Source organism: Cyanistes caeruleus, chromosome 1 (genome assembly GCF_971803275.1).
Source record: "Cyanistes caeruleus chromosome 1, bCyaCae1.hap1.1, whole genome shotgun sequence".
Taxonomy (NCBI): domain Eukaryota; kingdom Metazoa; phylum Chordata; class Aves; order Passeriformes; family Paridae; genus Cyanistes; species Cyanistes caeruleus.
Window position 1 is genome coordinate 10,544,453 of NC_141701.1, and position 19,889 is coordinate 10,564,341.

Genomic DNA, 19,889 nt, shown 5'->3' on the forward strand with positions numbered 1-19,889 from the left:
GGAGTAGGAGATTTTTAGCAGTAGGAGAATCAAAAGCAAATTTGTTCATACCATCTATTGCACAATATTTTCCTACTCTTTTACAACACTGAAAACAATGTCAGTAGAAGGTACAGAAGTTAATACAAATCATATGCCCTTCAAGCTTATCAATTTGTACTTGGATCTGTATCATTACGGCTTCACAGTCTTTATAGTTTTCCTGATAATAATGTGAATTTCAGTTAGGGACTGATACAGGTGCTGTTCACATAACTTTTGACACAGTTGGATCAGTGTAACATTATACCTGCTGCAGTGATAAAAGCATTAATAGATGAATGTGCTCTTCTGAGACTGCCCAACAAAAGAAATTAGTTTATAGCTTTTGATATATTTTTGACTGTGTTATATTTGTACCACTCCTCTTTTCAAAAATTCTCATCAATATTTTTCGGATTGGTTTCCCAAGGGAATTTACTCCATTTCTGTAGGGGAAACTGGCTGTTAAGGCTAAATCTGCTCACAACCCAGAGGACCATTTTCCAGTCCAAGCCTATTTAGGAAGGGAATGGCAAATTGTTTTCAATGACTTCACTGACTCTTTCTGCAATATTTCCAGTAAATGCAGGCGTTGCTCTTCTGGTGTGAGCTCAGCACATCATTCCAAATGTGGTCCTAACTGAAATTTTATATTACTTACTGAAATATGTACTTTTTTTTAATATGTTCTTTATCTCTCATATTATTATGCTGAATCATTGTAAAATGAAAAAAAAATCTGATGAGCTATCCACAAAAAACCTAAGCGGCATTAGATCATCACAACTGGTGCTGTTAAATCAAATGCAAATACCCAGTTATTAGCCAGCAGATCCAAAACACTGCCAAATTGTTTTTGGTCACTGTGTTTACACAGTGACAGATTCTCATGTTAGTCATATCCTTCTGAACAAATGTTTTGGATGGACTCTTAAATCAGTGTCCACAAGGAAATAGAGGGAGGCAGCCAAACTCTGTTGTTGAATGTCTGCCATTGACAAAGGTTAAGCATTTACAGTCACTCGCTGCCTAAGTATTCCAGGGAAATAGTAAGGAGTGAAAAACAGAAGGAAAGGATGTTCTGTACTCTCGGCAACAATGCAGTAAGGGCGACAGAAGCAATTCCAAAATATCCAGCTACTGGGCCCGATCCTGTTCCTGCTAACGTCACTGGTAAAACTCCCTTTAGGTCTAAAGGGACTGGGATGGGGCAACTGGTCCCTCAAATGACTAAGGAAAAAATAATGAGGTCTTGACTCTTCTCTTTTTGCTTCCACATTTTGTTCATGAAGAATCGCTGCGGGACTGAATAAAGCTAAGTCAGGATGTAAAGTATGTGCCTCAACCGGACTGTCGGGAAGGCTAATAACATACTGCATCCTCTTAATTTCCCTGAAAAACTATACCCATTTTCCCCATTTCTTTTCCAGCCACTTATAACATTTAAGTCTATTTTGCCCCAATTAGTTTCACTCAAAAAAATCAGCTGGATTACAGCAATGGAAGAAATTTTTTGGGTGAAAATAAAATTTAATTGTATTTAAATTTAAAGGTAGATTTTGCTATTTCAGTCCTCACATCACACAACTATAAATCCACATATATCTGGGATGACCCTTTGGTCACTGCCCTGACATTTAAAACTTAACCCTCACAAAAACCTTATGCAAGGATAAAGATATGCATAAGGATATCCTTATGCAAGGATAATAATATGAGGGATGTACATATTCACTGACACGATTCTGCTCTGACATCACCATAGTACATTGAATATACCTGCAGGTATCCCACAGAATAGACAGTCATGGACAACTGCTGCAGGCACACAGGGCAAAGGGGATATATCCTTCCTCACCAAGGACAATATAATTTTTTGTTTTGTTTTTCTTTGTTTTCTTTGCTTTTCAGGTTAAAATTAAATCTGAAAGATTAACAACACTTCTGTAGATATTAAAAAGAAATGCAAAGTAGGGAAGATATATTTACTTAAAATTTAGACCCTTACCTGCTTTTAGCCTATAGTATTCCACTTCTGTTATCCTTTAATAGCAAGGGATGATGATTTGTGCATAAGCCAAAAATATAAATCCTATTCCTAATGTCAGACAGTATCTGAAGAATGAAAAATTGTTTTGTCAAGCTTCTGATTACTCATTCTTAGACAAAGTATCACTGAGGATATAAGGCACTGAGCAGCACATTACTTTAGCGTTTTTAGGTCTCTAAAGATCATTTAGTTTCTATAAATTAGGATATCCTCCAGCTCACACTGGAGTCAATGGCAAGACCTGTGAACAGCAGTGGACAGCCTGGGCTTTTGCTCTCTGTGCAGCAAAGCCCAGAGGCAGTGGACCTGAGAGGTACCTACTGCTCTGTGGAAGAGGGGAGGGCAGGGAGCTACAGTGAGACAAGGATCAACTGGCATCATGGAAACACACATCTCCTGCTCCTTCTGGTCTATCAGAGGTGGCACCTTCTTTAGGGAAGAGAGGATGGGATGGAGTGAGTTAAACATTTCATGTCCAGGCCCAATATTGTCCCAGATATTGTTTAATTCTCATCACATGTCCATACAAAAACTGGCTGATGGGAAACTGTGTGGGGCCCTCTGAAAAAGAAGCCTTTGCAGTCAGCCAGACCCCCCAAAATCCACCTCTTGCACCATGAGCTTGGAGTCCACTTTTCCCCATTTTTGCCCTGATTCTGTTCTAGCAAGAAACAGCTACAAGTGATTCCTCAGAGCACAAAAACCCATTCAAAAGGGAGTGGAATTATTTGCCTGTCCCTATTGTCTAGCCTTTACAGACAACTTCAAAGGTTTTTAGTGAAGCTCTAAGAAAGCTGGTCTAGTGGAAGGTATGCTAACCAGCCCATGGCAGGGGTTTGGAACTAAATTAATTTAAGGTCCTTTCCAACCAAAGCTGTTCTATGGTTCTATGAATCTGGGCCACAATTTCATTTCTCACGTAAAAAACCTTCCCTCACCAAGACTGAGACTTTTGCTCATATTGTGTATAACCAGACAGGATACTCACTTTCTTACCACATTTCTAAGTTCTCTTGAATCAGTAGTAACATCCATGAACAGTAGTGATGGAAGGCAAACCTTTCCATATTTTGCTCAAAGCAAAATAAGAAAAAGATGGATCTGTTCAGACATGCTGAAGTAACCACTGAAGCTTTCCTTAGTTAAAGACTGTAACCGAATCCACAGCTAGCCCAAATAGGCTACTTTTCACATTAAAATGTTGAATTGCAGAAATGTGTATCTCAGCCATACAAACTATCCTGAAAACTAAATTCAGGATATTCTTCTCCTGGCACTAAATCTAAAAGTGGATTAAATATATATTTTAACAACATTGCATTTATCAGGTTATTGGTCTAAAAATTTTAGAACAAAGGAACAAAGAACTGGAAATCTTCCAGAAGAAGAGATAATTTGATGATTCCCTATATAAATCTAACATTTCTTCATCTCTTATAAATGGAATTTTGCAGGTCATTAGTCCCTTAATGTTGTATAGCTGTCAGTTGTAGGGTGTGTGTGAGTGTGTGTGTGTGTGTGTGCAAAAAAAAGCATTAAAATGGTTGAGATACAGAGAAAATTGACTGCTGCATAGTCACCACTTTTAATAAAGATTTTTACTACACCCTTGGTATTATGGATCTATAATATGCAAATGTGTAGCATCATTAATATACATTTGCTGCATACACCCTCCTTAACAGAGTATGTTATGGGAATACAAATTAAAAACAATATACTCGAGTCAGCTAAATTTTAATGGCCCATTGTATGAGTGATCCCCAACTGGGAGGTACCTAAGCCCTTTGTCTTCAATACTTGCCTTCCTTCCCCACATCCATTTTCTTTATTTGCTCTTGTTTTCACTGACACCTCCACATCTGAATTAGTTAGGTCTCAGCATAAAAAGTAAAGTAACACGAAGGTTCTTTGTTACCTTCAACAGTGGTAGCTGGCATGAGAACTGAAAGCTGAGTCCTAAAAATGAGTTCAGCCAAGAGTGCCCAGGGTGGAATAAGCTGTGCAGCCCAATCTTCTGCATAAATGTACCCTGAGGTTACTTTGGCTTGTATTTGCTGCTGAAGGGAGTGAAGGCATTACCAAACGGAGGTGAGTCATTTGAGCATATCCCCTGGCACACTTCTCTCCTTGTCTTCCCTTCCTGGCTGCCTGTCCAGAGAAAAGAAGCTTCTGATACCTTCCCCTTTATCCAACAAAATCTCTCTGGAGGGACAAGATCGTTTCATCTGGCAAACCAGACCAGGAGTTCTCTCACTGACTCACATACACCAGTGGCTTAAGTTTTGGCAGTGGATGCAATCAGTGGCTCCAGGTTTTCCCTTCTGGTTCTCTAACGGAGTCAGCACTTGTGCAAGGACAGACATAACAATGAAACATCTTTAAAGCACTGCAAATTATAGCACAGCATTTTAATGTCAACTGGTGTTGACTGAGGCTTGACCTAAGATGAGCCTCAAAGTGAAGCCTTTCAGGAGACAGTTCACAGGCAAAGCAGTCAGGGACATTGCTGGCATTAGGAAAAGCAGATGCCACCCAAAATGAAGTTACCCATCCTCAATAGCCAGTGCATGCAGTCAAACCTAATGACAAGCTTGCTGCTCTCATCAGTGCTTTTTGCCTGCAGGCTCTGGACTTTGTAGATCAGATGCACCTCCAACCACACTATGAGGTCAGTATCATCTGACAGTGGCTGTGAAAAGGACTGGTGGGGAAGGTAATTTTTTCCACTGCCCCAGTTAGACCTAGCAAAGAATTGGGTAAAAGTCCTTAATGGATGCAAACAGTTTAACACACTGCCAGTTTATCTTCAAGTATTTAAGGTAAACCTTATATACACTTACGTAAACTGAAGAATTAAAAAATAAAAAAACAAACAAAAAAAAACAAAAAACATGCACTTTTACTGTTTCCTTGGTATTATTTATTCAGTAATGGATGCCAATGTTATTTTCCTTTACTTAACAATGGCTGTCCCAGAGCTTAATCCTTCCAAAATGCAATAGGGAGAAAAATAACACAGCAAGATGCACTCTGCTAATTGGGCTTCCCAATATGGTGTGAGGACATTTGTCACTCAGCCTGCTTATTCAGTGCTGCATATTCAAGCTGTTTCAGCAGGTCTAGCTACTCTTGTGGGAAATTAAGCTGCAATCAGATTCTGCAGTCATCCAGGTCTAGACTGTGATATTGATCACAGAGCAGACAAACTGAAAGAATAAGGTTGAAATGGCCACTTTATATAAGAGCACAGTTACTTGACAGAACGTGATCTTTTGCAGATGCAAATCTGCTATGCGAGGTGTAATGTGGTTGATTCCAAAAGCTGTTGAACAGCTGGGAAGATTTAATTTATTTTAATTACATCTTTCTTATGTCACCTTGTCCGTGAATCTGAGTTACATGAAACCTTGGAGTTTGCTGTAATCCAGGATCTTTTTCAGATTTGTAGTCATTAATCACAATGACTTTCATGGAAATTTCATCACAGATGTGGAAGAAAAAGCATGCCATCCTGATGCAAAGATTGCAGAATCTTTGATGCAGTCGCTCTGTCCACAAATTCTTTGGTAAGTCCCAGCTCCTGCCTACAACAGGAATCACAAAGAGTTGAAAACATCAGGAAACCTATACAAGTTCCCATCATGTGACAGATTTTTAGCTGAAAGCTTTGTCCATTTTGATTTCTTTATCAATACTTTATTACCACTGAATGCAGGTTGCTGAATTTCTCCATGCTTTGAACTACAGCTATAAATGACATGTTGACCAGTGAAGCAAGAATGGGGTGACATAATGAAAACAAACTATTTTCATCTGCCAGTTTCAAGTAGCTGATGATCATATGTGAAATGCAATATTGATAATATTCTAAGTGTTCCTGTCCAAAGATGAGTGAAAGTGGGTACGTAATATGAAACAATCTTTATTTGTATACAAATAATCCGTGCTAGAATGGGAAAAATGCTACATAAAAATAAAGATCCTGAACACTGACTTGTAAAACACAGATATAAATTCCAGGGGGCAAGTCATGACAGAGATAGAAATGAGAGTCATGAACTAGGATATTATTAGCTCACAACCACAAGTTCCTAACAAAAACTATAAAATCATTAAAGAAGTTTTTTATTGTCAACTTATATTTAGTGTGCGTTATACAGAAAACTCAAAGAAAACTGCCAGTGAATTGACACAGACAGTAAACTTAGGCTGTAAAAAGACTATAGTGAGCACTACTACAAATGGAAAGGAAAGGATTCTTTCCCAGGATAATCATAGCTCTGGATTTCAAGAAGCCTCACTCAGAAAATGTAAATGTCCAAGTAACTTCTAATGGTATCTTACAAACTCTTCTGAGATCACATCTTTCACATAATGTTTTCATTTGTGAAAGGATAACTAAATTTACATACATGCTTAAATAAAACACATACAATATAAGCAGCTTTTAAAATTATCTTAATTATCCTTTCCTATCTTATTTTTATAAACCAAAGAGAATAAACCAAATTATTGATTAATTTGAAAAAAAATTCAAAAGGATTTTGAGTGCACTTGCATGCTACTCTTAAAAATATTTGATCCATTACTTCCTTCTCTGTAAAGTAATGTCTGTGAAGAAAATACTTGGCTAACTATTGAACAAAGACTGGAACTTGCTCAGAAGATATTCCTTTTTTCATATCCCCACAGTGCCTAGCAGCAACGAGGACCCTGTTGTGTTCACAGCTGGAGCTGCTAAAGGACAGTCCCGGGATGACGGAGACCTTCACAGAAACCTCACTTCAGTGGGCTGCAACAAACGCTGCTGACAACAGCTCCTAGTGTTTGAATTACTTTTAGCTTACAACAAAAAGACTTTGTGCCAAAATTCTTTCCTAGGACCTAACTGGTGCCAAAGGTCTTTCCCTCAAAACCAGTAGCTAATGAGTGCTCTAGCAGAGTCCAGAAGAGAGGAAAAATGGCTTGCAAGTCTGAGAACCGTGAGTTTCTACACTGTGCCTGAGTAAAAGTTCATATGAGCATCATATTCTTCTCAGAATAAAAGAAGCAAAATGAGAAGTATTGAATAGAAAACCTAAGAGACCAAAAAGTTCACTGCAATCACCAGAGTGCCAGTTTAAGCCCTGCAACGCAAAATAGACTTTTAGCAGAGATATTTCCCTTGGAGAGTTAAAAAACACCAAATCCAAGTCGAAGGAGACCAGCTCACAGCAAATAATTGAAAATCCCCCAAGCTCTGGTCTAGAGTCAATTCACCTTATTGCTGTAAAATAAAATTAACCATCATTTGATAGGATAACCCTGTTTAATCATTCAGTCTTCTACTTACAAAAAGAAGATGGCAGGTCACAGTGCTCATTGCTAATGGCAAAAATAACTTCTCACTGAAAATTCTGTGTCTCTATATAGAATTTTTGTTCAAAAGATGATAAAAAATCATGTGAAAAACAGTGCACAGGGAGGCTCAGTCTGGTCTGGCTGAATTGGCTTTGAAGCACTGGTCTCTGGACCACTTGCTACAATTAACAGGCCCCTTTCCTCATTAATATTGGACCCATCTGGTTCAGGCCCTGTAAGGATGGCTCATCTGGCACCCTGATGAGATCAGTGGAGGAACATAAATACAACAGAAGCCATTGCCATCAAGAAAAGCTGCTTCTTCAGCATAAGAAAATAACTAATTTACATCAAAAAAAGTGATATTTCATTTTCTCATTCTATGACCATTAAAATTAGCTGGGCATTTTCTTAATATTCAGGAAAATAGAAAAGGAAAAAATGCCAGAAGGTGTAGCACAGCACTAGTGAGGATCAAAAAAGACAAAAGGAAAGCTAGTTCAAGCTAAAACTCAATTTATTTATTTTTTTTTTTCAGATAAGATGTTCTTGCTTTTATTTCTTCTAAGACACAGATATATTGAGCCAGAAAGGTGTACAGACACAAAATTTCAGATATTATAGATTCAGTATCTGAATCAGATACTGTTTCCCATCCAAGGATCTTTAGATCTTTTAGAAAAATTGATTAAATTCCAGTGCATCTGAGAATGTTATCCGACCCATCTGACAGAGAAAAAAGAATGATATTAATTGCTACTGGCTGAAAACATGTCTATATCAAAGCCTGGGCCAAACCTCCAAAATCTTGGCCTCTACTTGTCAGAGAATGTCCACTCCAATGACTCTGGAGGTTGAAAAACTTTCTTTTTATATTCTAAGCATACACATATATCTATTTAAAAAAAAAAAAAGAAAAAAAAGAAAAAAAAACCCTATTAGCTTCCTCAGGAAGCCAATGTTTTGACTGCTTTTAAAATTGGTCATTAAAAGACTTACAATAGGTTTCTCTTATCAACTTATTTCTTTTTGAAACGAGAACAATTCTTTTTCATCCAGCTAACAGCCACTGCAACATTTGTGTCTTTGCACAACCAAGTTTTCCAATTCTATGCATTAGTGAAGAGGCACCTCAGTGCTCACTCGTGTTTCACACCGACCTGCTAAGCAGTGATTGTACTTGTGAGTTTATAATGCTTGTACTTCCTGTGGATGGTGGTGCCTCTCCTGCCACAGCCGTGAAAGGATTTCCAAAGCTGCTCAAAATGTTTATTATGGGAAGAAAAATTGTTATGCTGAGTGAAATCTTACATGTTGAAAAAGTCCAATTCTTCAGAAGGCTGTGTTCAGCCAACTTGACAGGCTGTGAGGGGATTTGTCCTGAGGCAAATGATACACTGCCAGCCCAAGGGAGCCTGCTCTCCTGAAATTTATCTGGAATACCACAGCAGATGAATCATTCTTCTGGTAAAAGCGTCCTTGTGAGTACTATTAAGAAAGAAAACGGGACTCTGAATGCATTGAGCAGCTCTGTAACTGGAGTTGAGTAAGGCAGCCAAGCCCCAGATTTCAGCAACACATGCTACTCTGCCCTCACACTACTCGTAAACAACTTATTTCCTTGCTGCTTTCCAGCCAATTCACTTCCCTTTCTAATCCCAGGAAGCCACTGCCCACCCTTAAATGCTGAAAGATACATTTTAATCAAGCGGAGAACTGAACAGTAGCATAATTTTACTTAAAGCACACACCAAGCCACACTTTAGAGCTATTTGGGGAAGAAACCAACCACAGCCAGGCAGCCCCCCTTGCAGGGCTCAGGCTGGGTGGTCATTTGAGCCAGGGACAACACAGTCGATTCAGACAGATGGCCACTAAGTCAGCCCAGCACATTTGGGGAATAGCCAAAATGTTAAAAGGGAGATGCACACCTTCAACACCCTGCAGCTCGAGTAGCCTAGTCCTGCAGGAAGAAATTTATCTTTTTTTCCTCTTCAGTAGCTCATCTGGGGAAAAGTGCATTGGGAAAAATGCAGTTCAGGCTGAGCAGACTTTCTCCTGCCAAAATATGTGTGTGTGTGTGTGTGTGTGTGTGTGTGTGTGAGATGAGACTGTCAATGTTTTAAAAATTCTCTCCAATTATTTGGATCCAATATCATCTACTGAATACAGTTTATAGTCACAAGAAGCTTAATAACTCCATTCTATTGCAAGTTTATCATTCTTCATTACTCCCTCTACTTGCTCTACCCCTTGGTCTGTATTTTTTTCAGATTTCACATGTATTCTCTAGGGTCTGTGTGCCATGTTTCTTGGTATGTAAGTTGCTGTCTAAATCAGAAGGAACTGGGACTGCACAGTACTCAACAGCCATTTCAGAAGATGGAGAATGAGGAAAATTTGCTTTGATCTGCTAAAGGCATATTGAGACACCCAGGATATTCGGTGATGAGGGCAACGATCACCATATGCAGATGAAGACCCGTAATTCAAAGGAAGATGTGCTCCCATGCTCAGAGAAGGCAAAGGGTAGATAAGGAACAGGAAGAAACACCACTGTAATAAAGACAGGACATCAAAAGCAGGAAAAAGCTTTAGCAATTTGTGAGGGCTAATGTTTATCATTAATATTGTACCTGGCTTTAGTTCTGTGCTCCCAATAGATTAAGAATTGCAATCAAACCTTTCACCTTGAGTCAGGGTGAAGGAACATGAAGATATCAGAAAACACATTGCTTCCTACTTTTAATTTCATCTCATTTCCTTCCTCTTCCTTGTTTTCTTACCCTTGTGTAAGTGACTATGTTATCCTCTACTGCATCACCCATGTCCTCCAGCTGATGTCCATCCACCAGCCAGGGGAGGGAAATGACACATCTAAATGACATAGATGCACATTGCAGCTACCGTCCAACAAAGACACAGAGAGACGTGACAGAGCCCCCATTGCACTTTGTCCTTCCATGCATGTCATCTCAAGGTCAGTAACTCCCACTACTTGCTAGCTGCAGCCACTGAAATTAAAATTAGTAAGCTTTGGGTCCCTTTAAGTACCGCAGAGGGAGGCCCAAACCTCTTTAACCATAAAGATAACATCTGCCTCCAAAATGGAAAGCCAAAGAACAAAGTCCAGACAAAACCAATTGTGTAAAACATGTAAACTTTGGGCTACTCATTGAATACAAAATATGTTCAAGTAAGAGAAAAACCTGTAACAGAAATTTTTAAAACCCTGAAAATACAGTGGTTTTTTGTATCTACATTCTCTATATCTTGTATTTTTACAGGTCTGTAAAAAATAGTTATCTCTAACATAAGTAGAAATGCCACAGATTTACTGGGGTCAGTTGGAAAGTTAGCAGAAAGAGGTCACGCTTCCAATCACATTAATATACTAACGTGCCCAGCAGTAGATTATGTTAATTTTTAAAGTAATTTTTAAGATTTGTAATGCAACACATTACTCGATAGGATTTTTAAGCCTTCTTGGAGCTTATTAGTCTGCCTTTATAAACCAAATGTCAGCTTTATCAAAGTCAAACATTAATTATTAGTGATGGGCAAACCTCAAAAGGTTCTGAGGTTTGGTCTAGTTTGACTAGACAGGCATGAGACCAGCTGCTTGTGGGGATCATTTTGATGGCAGATTGGGCCCCTGATTCTGCAAATGTTACACAGTTACTGCAATGCAAGCACCCAGACAGAGCCTGATTCCTTCTAGGAGGTTACTGGAGTGTCTTGAGCTCAGCAAGTGTGGGGCTGACTCCTCATTGTCAGACTGCACCATCACGAACTTCCCACAGCATCTGCTGCAGTGGGTGTGAGAGAGTGCACCATAATAAAACATCTACAGGGAGTAGGGACTAGAACCATAAAGAGGAGAGGGAGAGAAGAGGAGAGGGAAGGAGACATACTGTGATATGCTGAGGTATTCTGCTAATGAGTCAGAGACGTCATACAAATATTCCCAGACAGACCTGTACACATTTGTATAAGCTGAATGACACATTAGGAGCCATGAACATACGAGCCTGATCCCAAATCAATATATTTGCAAGGGCTGTGCTTGAGCTGAGGAGCCCAGCCTCTTCTCAGTACTTATTGGCTCAACCAGGCTGAGTTATTGCTCCAGAAGAGCATGCCATCATGGCCATATGACTTTTGGGTTGAAGCTTGCAATAAAGAATATTGGGTGTGCCAGCATACGTCAGTGAAGATGAGCCTGAGGGGGACAAGAGTGAGAAGCCAAGCTTTTGGCCTGGGAGTATGATTACTTAGAATAAATGAGAAAGTTGAATTTGTTTCTGTAATTCTGTGGGTAACCAGGTGAGTTTTACTGCATGGCAGAGATTTACTGGGAAAACCTGTGATTGATGAACCAGCAATAGGACTTTACCACCTAATGTTCTTCCCTGCCCTGTAACAACAGTCCTTCAGAGCAGAGCTACAATTCTACTTCTTTTCCTCTCCCTCTCTCTCCCTTTTTTTTTTTTTTAACCTTAAAGTGTTGTTTTACAGAACTATCACCATTACTACTTGTGGGAGCCATAGCAGATGATAAACATCCCAGCTCAGATTTCTTCTTCACTGCCTAAGGGTGGTCCATCCCTTTCCCCTGTCACTTGTTGAATTTTTAAGCACTGTATGCAGAGCTTGTAGGTGAGGAAGTTCCCTACATACACCCACCTCTTTATTAATTTTAAAGTGGAGGGGGGAATGGGAAGGCATTATTTTAAACTGACAGCCAAAACTCACTGAAATCCCATCCTTCAGTTACTTTTTTTTTCAGTGCTGCCATTGCATCCAGAGGGGAAAGTGAGCACTTGCATGTCAACTGTTGTTTGAGAAGGAAGAACTGAATCCTCTTTCATTTCTTTCAAAGGAACAGGTACATCCCTCCAGGGGATGGTTTCACCTGTGTGAAAGGTCTCCATGTCATTTCCATTTCCTGTGGGGAAGTCTTTTCTCAGTGCTACAACTTTTGAGAAAATTCCTGAGGTTCTTGTAACTTTCCTCATCCATTGCATGGGGAATTTTAAGACAAAGACACTTAGGCTTCTTTTCATAGTGAAAACCAACCACCGGAAAATGGGCACTGGTGACATGAAGTGTAAAACTCCACAATAGATCTATGCCTAAGTAACAGAACAAATTGATTGTGAAGCAGATTCTGAACCTAGTCCTCCCAAATCCCAGCTAACTCTTGCTGCACCAACTGCAGGAGCAAGGAAAGTTCAGCATCAATCTTCTCACATCTACTTATCGTACAGTGTCTACATCTTCCCCCTCAGTGTGTGGAGATGGCCCATGGTAGAGAAACACAGCTTTAGATGAACCTTTATTTCACATCAGCCCAGCTTCACTTGTGTCCTCAAGCCAGCACAAGAGCAGAGATTTTTAAGAAACTGTGTCAAAACCCGAGTCAGATGCCTGTGACATCATGGCAGTAACAGCAGCAGAAAGCACAGGAGTGTACGACACTGCAGCCATGAGAGCAGCAGTCGGTGGAGGAGCAGATGTGATTTCAATCATATCAATAACAGAGACAGGCAGTGTGGAGACAGATGGGCCTCTGACCGAGCAAAGGCAGCAGCTGCAAGATGGAAGATGCTGCTGCAAAGCTGGTGAGACAGACGCTACTGTGATGGGAGTAGGACTGCAGCAAGACCTGCAGCAGCAAGACCTGCAGCAGATGCTGCAGCTGCCTCAGAGCAGTGTTTAAGATGCAGCTGCGGGTGCTCCTTGCTACTGAATTCATAGTGATCACCACTTGCTGAATGGGGACAAGTGCTTTTACTTCTACACAATAATTTCTGCAAACTATTGTGGTGTGGCAATGCATGGCACTAAATTGAAACCAGGATTACCTTTTTATGTGATGATCAGCCACTGCCCCACTTCACAACAGCATTTACAGGCCACTCAGTGGGGTGAAAAAGACAATAAAGAATAACTCTGCAAAATCCTACCTGTACCCCTTATGCTATTCTATAACTGAGAGTATTTTATACCCCAGCCTTCTCTGTGAATGTAGACTCTTCTCAGCTGGAGGAGAAAGTGACTATGACACTGGCTGAAATCTCCATAGACTGGATTTTCCCAAGTTTTCACCAGCTGAATGTCTCCATGCCCAGCCTAAGTCCTCTTTGACAGTCCTCTGTTGGGTCCAGAGAGAGACTGTTTCATCAGATAAGTAGTAGAAATTAGGCAATTTCCCAAACATGACACAACATTCTGATAGTTTGGGACATATCTAGCAAAAAAAGACAATATTCAAAGCATGAAATTTTGTCACGAAATAGTTTTTGTTCAATGTGCTTTCTCAGAAGCTGTGAACACCTGGACTTACCCAAGGAACACATATTATTCTGGTAGACAAAAGGTTCAACACTAAAATTAAAAGATTTTTGAAATTGGAAGGTAAACAGAAAAATAATGGTCTCCATGGCCTTGAGATTGTGGTGAAGAAAGAATGGATACTACAATCATGGTCATTTACAAAGATGTGCTTTGCTCATTTGAAAAGGAGGGTCTCAGTTCTCTTTGGAAAAAAGGTGATGTTTTCATTCACTATCCATTAGAGCTATTTAAACATTTCTTGAAGTTATTTATAAGTCATTCTAGGCAAACATTTCCGAACTGTGTGTGCAGATGAGCCCTTGAGAAGTGATTTGATTTCTCTTAGTTACACCGTAATAATTGATATGACAAGCTCCAAATTTCTTCCTTTCCCTCTTCTTTTTTTTCCCCTTCATTTCTAACTGTAATTTCTATTCAAATGAAATCTTAAATATTCTGCCCTGACCTTTGCTGGAAGGAATTTAATTACCTATGGAGTTTACATAAATTATATGGCCTGTTTGTTTAAGATTAATATTACACAGAGATCAATAGAGCCATGGAACATCAGTATAAGATGGCTTCTTGCAAATGCCACCAAAGGTCACAGAATTCTTTCTGGAAAAAGGGGACGAGAGACATGGTATGGCACATTCCTGTTGTCAGTCCAGTGTATGTCACTGCTACTGCCTCTGCAGCCTCTCAGGGATGATTTATCAGCTGTTAGAGGACACTTAGTACAAACACACTGTAAGAACCAGCTGAGGAAAAATTAATTGAATGCAGTGATGACTACAATTCATCATTCTCAAAAAAACGGCTCAAAAAGTGAGGAAAGGATGATACACTGACCACAGCTCAGATAAACTGCATTCCACAACACTCTTTGGAAGCAACCTCTTGCTCCCAAAATGCAATGTCAGTTTCCTTGTGGAAAAAGCCACTCTTACTTTTGGTTTATGACATGGACAGGACACATACAGTATGCACAGTCAAAAGACTCATTAGACTCATTGTACCTTGGCAGAGCTGCTTTCTGTGCACCCTAGGTATGTTTAGCAGCAAATTTGAGTTTATTCTCGTATTAGGTTGACAGATTTAATGCAGTGAAAGTGCAACACAGTCAACACTTCTTGGCTGATGAAGATTAGATGGAGTGCCAATACCATTTTTCCCTGTGGTAAAAAGCAAATGGGTTGAGAGGACAGAGAAGAAATAGACAGACATTATCCTACTGTTAGATCAGCGATGTGAAATGGGGTATTAGGTTTGTGTGGCCAGGTTTTGGTAGTGGGGGGCTACAGGAGAGGCTTTTGTGAGAAGTTTCCAGAAGCTTCCCCCATGTCTGACAGAACCAACCCCTGGCAGCTCCAAGACAGACATGCTGCTGGTCAAGGCTGGGCCACTTAGAAATGATGAAAACACCTCTGTCATAACACACATAAGAAAAATAAAAGGTATTGTGCAAATGTAATTGCAGACAGAAAAGACAGGGGTGAAAACATGAGAAGAACAGTCCTGCCAACACGCAGGTCAGTGAAGAGAGAGGGGCAGGAGGTGCTCCGGACACCAGAGTTGAGATTCTCCTGCAGCCTGTGGTGAAGACCATGGTGAGGCAGCTGTGCCCTTGCAGCCCATGGAGATCCAAGGGGGATGCAAAGATCCACCTGCAGCCCATGGAAATCCATGGGGATGCAGAGATCCACCTGCAGCCCAAGCAGGAGACCCACACCAGAGCAGGTGCACGCCTGAGAGGAGGCTGTGGTCCCATGGGATGTCCATGGCAGGGACCTGCAGACCAATGGAGAGAGGAGCTTGTGATGGAGCAGGTTTCCTGGTGGAGCAGGACTTGCAGGGGCCCACAGTGGAGCAGCCTGTTCCTGCAGGACTGCACCCCATGAAAGACTGACCCACACTGCAGAAGTTCGTGGAGAGCTGTCTCACATGAAAGGAACCCCATGCTGGAGCAGGGGAAGGACTCTTCTCCCTAAGCAGCAACAGGAACAACCTCTAATGAAGTGACTGTAAACCCCATTCCCATCTCCCTGTACTGCTGGGGCAGGAGGTCAGGGTTGGAAGGAGGAAGGGATGGGGTGAAGGTGTTTTTAAAGGCCTTATTTTACATCTGATTATCCTTCTTTGATTTTTTTAGTAATAAATGCAATCAGTATCTCCAATTCGAGCCTGGTTTTCCTGTGATGGTATTTAGTGAGTGATCTCTCATGGTCCTTAACCCCTGAACCATTTGTTATTTTTTCTCTCCCCTGCCCACTCGCAAAGGGGAGAGATAGGCTTTGGTGGGCATCTAGACAGGGTCAACCCTCTACAGCCTCCAAAGACTTTACTACACCTGGGTCAGACCATAGAGGTCAACTGCAGTTTTACACTCAGAAACCTCTGATTTTGACAATAAATGGCCATATCCAGACCCTCACCAGAGTTAAGCACCACATGCAAAACTTTTTGCTAATATTGCTAATGTGAAGGGAGATTTTCACAAGTGTGTTGTTCACAAACTAGAAGCTCCCACTGTGACAAATTTTGAAATAGACCATTAATCTGTGTACACTGTTCTTAGGACTTCTAACCAATTAGCTCTGTGCCAAAATAGGAACTGAGCTTTTATGAAAATCAGTTCCTCACTGTGTAATTAGCAGGGATTTTTATTTTTTTTAATCTGCAATATGTGGGCAGAATGATTTTAACTTGACTTTGAGACCTGCAGGCTATATTTCCTGTCTCTGAAAGAAGGATAAAGCAGAGTGGCACTGTCATTTGTAGAATGTGATGGAATTCTCTGGTGACAACCATACTTTGGGCCATGGTGTGAAAGTCTTTTTCAGCAATACTTGGGACAAACTTATATGGGGAAGTGAGACTTACCAGCTTTATCTCCAGGGTATGAATTTTTGGGACTATAATAAACATAGATTATAAACCAACTGGAAAAGTTGGTTTTATTGCATTTCTACATAATAGAGCACAAAAGCACTTGACCAAGGACTTCTCTTCTACAAAGCAGTACAGCATGCAATTTCATACATAGGAAGATGACTTGAAGCTATACAATCTGGAGTTTCATTCAGAGTATGGTTGGATTTGGGCCCTTGGTTTGATCCACTGTGGAGACGAGGCTCAGAAGCCGAATTAAAGTGGGATAAAACTTGCATGCTTAAAAGGCCCCAAAAGCCAAGCAGAGTTTTGATGTGGAATTATGCTCTGAACAGCATTAGAAATATTAGCAATCTTTCAATTACTATGTGAGCCTCTTTCAGCAAGCCTGGAGTCAGAACACCATGCCGAGGGAGCATTCCAACAGAAATGATACATTCAGGGTAATAAAACTCCCATTGTTTCTATGTCCTATAATAAAGCCTGTAAACCACAGATCCGATCAAGACCATATTTTGCAGGGCACTGCACATACAAGAAGGATGAGCAGGCTTTCCTCTACTCACAGACCATGAGAGAGGGAGGGAGAAGGGTGAAGATGAGGGAAAAGGACTTGTCTCCACGTGCAGCCTGGCAGGAGCAGAGCCCAGCTCTGCCTTCTCTCTCACAGCCCTGCAGAGTGGGAAGTACTTCCCACAAGTACCAACTGCAGCTCAGATGGATGTTTTAGGTTCCAGTTACAAAAGGAGGTCTTAATGGGTAGCCCTCTTTCCTGGCTTGGAGCCTAGAGGTGTCAGAAGAGGTCTGTCCACTCACATCAGCAGATGTGCACACTTACAGTGTGGCTGGGATTTTACCAACCAAGATGGGCTGCACCTGGTCCCTTGTACAGGGACAACTGGAAATGATCTACTAAGTGCCTGTCAAGCAAGAGGGTGCACTGATTTCTGGTGTAAAACTGCAGTTCATATAATTAACTAATGAGAACGTCTTTGAGTTTTTCACCTATGTCCCATTTGGCACTGTTGATGGTGTAGGTTAAGCAAAACATGAAAACTTCCATATATATTCTGTGCCACTGCCAAACTTTTACTGCTCTCACCAGCCCTGAGGCAGGCTGCTAACACCTGGGCCTCACAAGAGATCTGTGTGGATTTCTACCTTCTTTGACAAGTGACAACTGTACCAATAGCAGGCACAGGCAGAGGTAAAATCTCCTTGAAGCCTGGAGGTAAGTGACATTTGGTGAGTGGACTTGTGTTAGAGCATCCCCCCTCACTGGCCAGGGGGCATGTCCATACCTTCAGTACCATCTCTGAAGACTTCGTGGCCACCACTGAATTTTGGCTGGTTTTGTACTTAAGGGAGGGGATGGGGATATAGGATTAGAATAATCATCTTTGCTGCAACAGCAGAGCATTGTAGCTCAGCCCTGAGATTCTGCTTTTTGCTTTTTTTTTTTTTTTTTTTTTTTTAGGGACTATGCTGTATTCTAATGGGAAAGATTCAGAAAAGGTCCACAAAACTATGTTAAACACTGCTTCCAGTACAACCTTAAATTACAAGCTTGATTATGCAATTACATGATGACCTGTAAAAGAGGGGTAAGAGGGGGTTACTAGTTCATTTCTCTTGTGGGTGAGGACACCACCAGAGATACTGAAGCAGCTTATAGGCTGTATGATTCATTCTACAGAGAAAGGAACACACTTAAAAATAAACCAAAAATGATCATGTAAACTGAGTTACAACCAGTTTTTATCTGTGCATGTTACATCAGTGTAAATCTATGCAAAAAAACCTGCAACTCAGCTTGGCCCCTTTAGGCATTTCTATATATTCTCAATTAATACATAATAATTGAAAGTCTTAAATACTTGAAAATGTATCACAGACATTATCATTCTTGGCATAGTAAAAATTAAAACTACCATTGAACATGCAGCATATTTTACCACGTCTAACCTTAGCTATGATTATGAATTCTCATCATTCCTTCACCAGTAATTTCATGTATTAGCCCAAGGCAAAAACCTTTTTGGCATTCTCCTTATATTACCCATCACAGAATATGTCAATTTTAGTACCTAGGTCCTTTCATGTGCCTTTCCTTGAGGTGAAATCCTTAGCTATGAAGGGGCTGTGGCACTTCACCCAGTTTTCCAATGATCTTCATGCAATTCCAGCCTGTAACCAAGCAGAGCAAATGTTTATGCACAGAGCCGAAACAAATCAGCACTGATGCCACCACTGAGAACTGAGTGACCTTTGGCAGAGGAACCCAGCTTCCAAGGTTCAGCAGGCAATGAGGATTAATTTTATGGTCTGGACAGAGTCCTGAATTCCAAGCATAGAAATTGGATGTTTGTAATAAGCTATTTACAGTTGCAGTTCTATTATTTTTATTGGTCCTCAAGGACCCACAAACAATGCTGCACATTTTGGTCACCGTCTCCTAACTCATTGTGTATTTACCGTCTCCATAAATAGATATTGCTTGTTGGACAGCATCCTCCATATCTCTCTCTCTCAAAGCAAGGAGCCATTGGGCTAAGAATTGCAAAGGCTGAGAGTGAAAGAAGAGACACAGTTTTCTCAGCTCCCACATGGAGTGGCTGTAACTGTCACCAGGGGAAAAGTTGGGAACTATAGGAACAACCACAGCATTTTTAGTAACACATATTTGCAGAATGTCCAAAAGAGGAAAATTCCATCAGAACTTAGAGGATAAAACACTCTGATGAAATCTTTTCATCGTGTTGCTATCAAAGCCTTTCCTCACTTCTTTCTGGTACCTGAATACCACAGACAGGATATTCAGCACATTTTATCTTTGCTTGCAGTTTTCATCTGAGGTATGAAGCCCACACAAAGCTCTATGGAAAACTCATGCTGGATGGATGTATAAAGTATGCTGGTGTATGAAGTAAGAGCAATTTTTCCTGCACACCCAGCCTAAAAGCTGCAGAGTGAGGGGAGAGTTGATGAGGTACAGTCCTGGGGTCTTGGCTGAAGCTGACATTACAAACCTGAACTCTGCCAGGCAACATTTTACAATCATTCAGCTTTTCTTCCTCTGTGAATCTATAGAATCTTCCAAATGCTCAGTACAGGCAGTACAGACTTATTAAGCATGAGACTGGGAAGCTTCAAACACAAGGAATGTCTTGGATTCACTGCAGTTTGAACAGCAAATTTGGTCCTTATACCGCTCTTTGAAACTCTTTTCATGAACCAGTCTCAC

At 40.6% G+C, this 19,889-nt stretch overlaps 2 long non-coding RNA genes across 3 annotated transcripts in view; one reads left to right on the plus strand and one right to left on the minus strand.

Annotated features, from left to right (window-relative positions):
• Positions 1-19,889, minus strand: part of LOC147655297 (uncharacterized) — a 127,588-nt gene that overhangs the window by 79,745 nt on the left and 27,954 nt on the right. The gene's annotated exons all lie outside the window — the stretch shown is intronic.
• On the plus strand, positions 5,171-7,501 carry LOC147655298 (uncharacterized). Its single transcript, XR_015283872.1, has 2 exons — positions 5,171-5,640; positions 6,767-7,501. It is a non-coding gene; the product is annotated as an uncharacterized LOC147655298 (long non-coding RNA).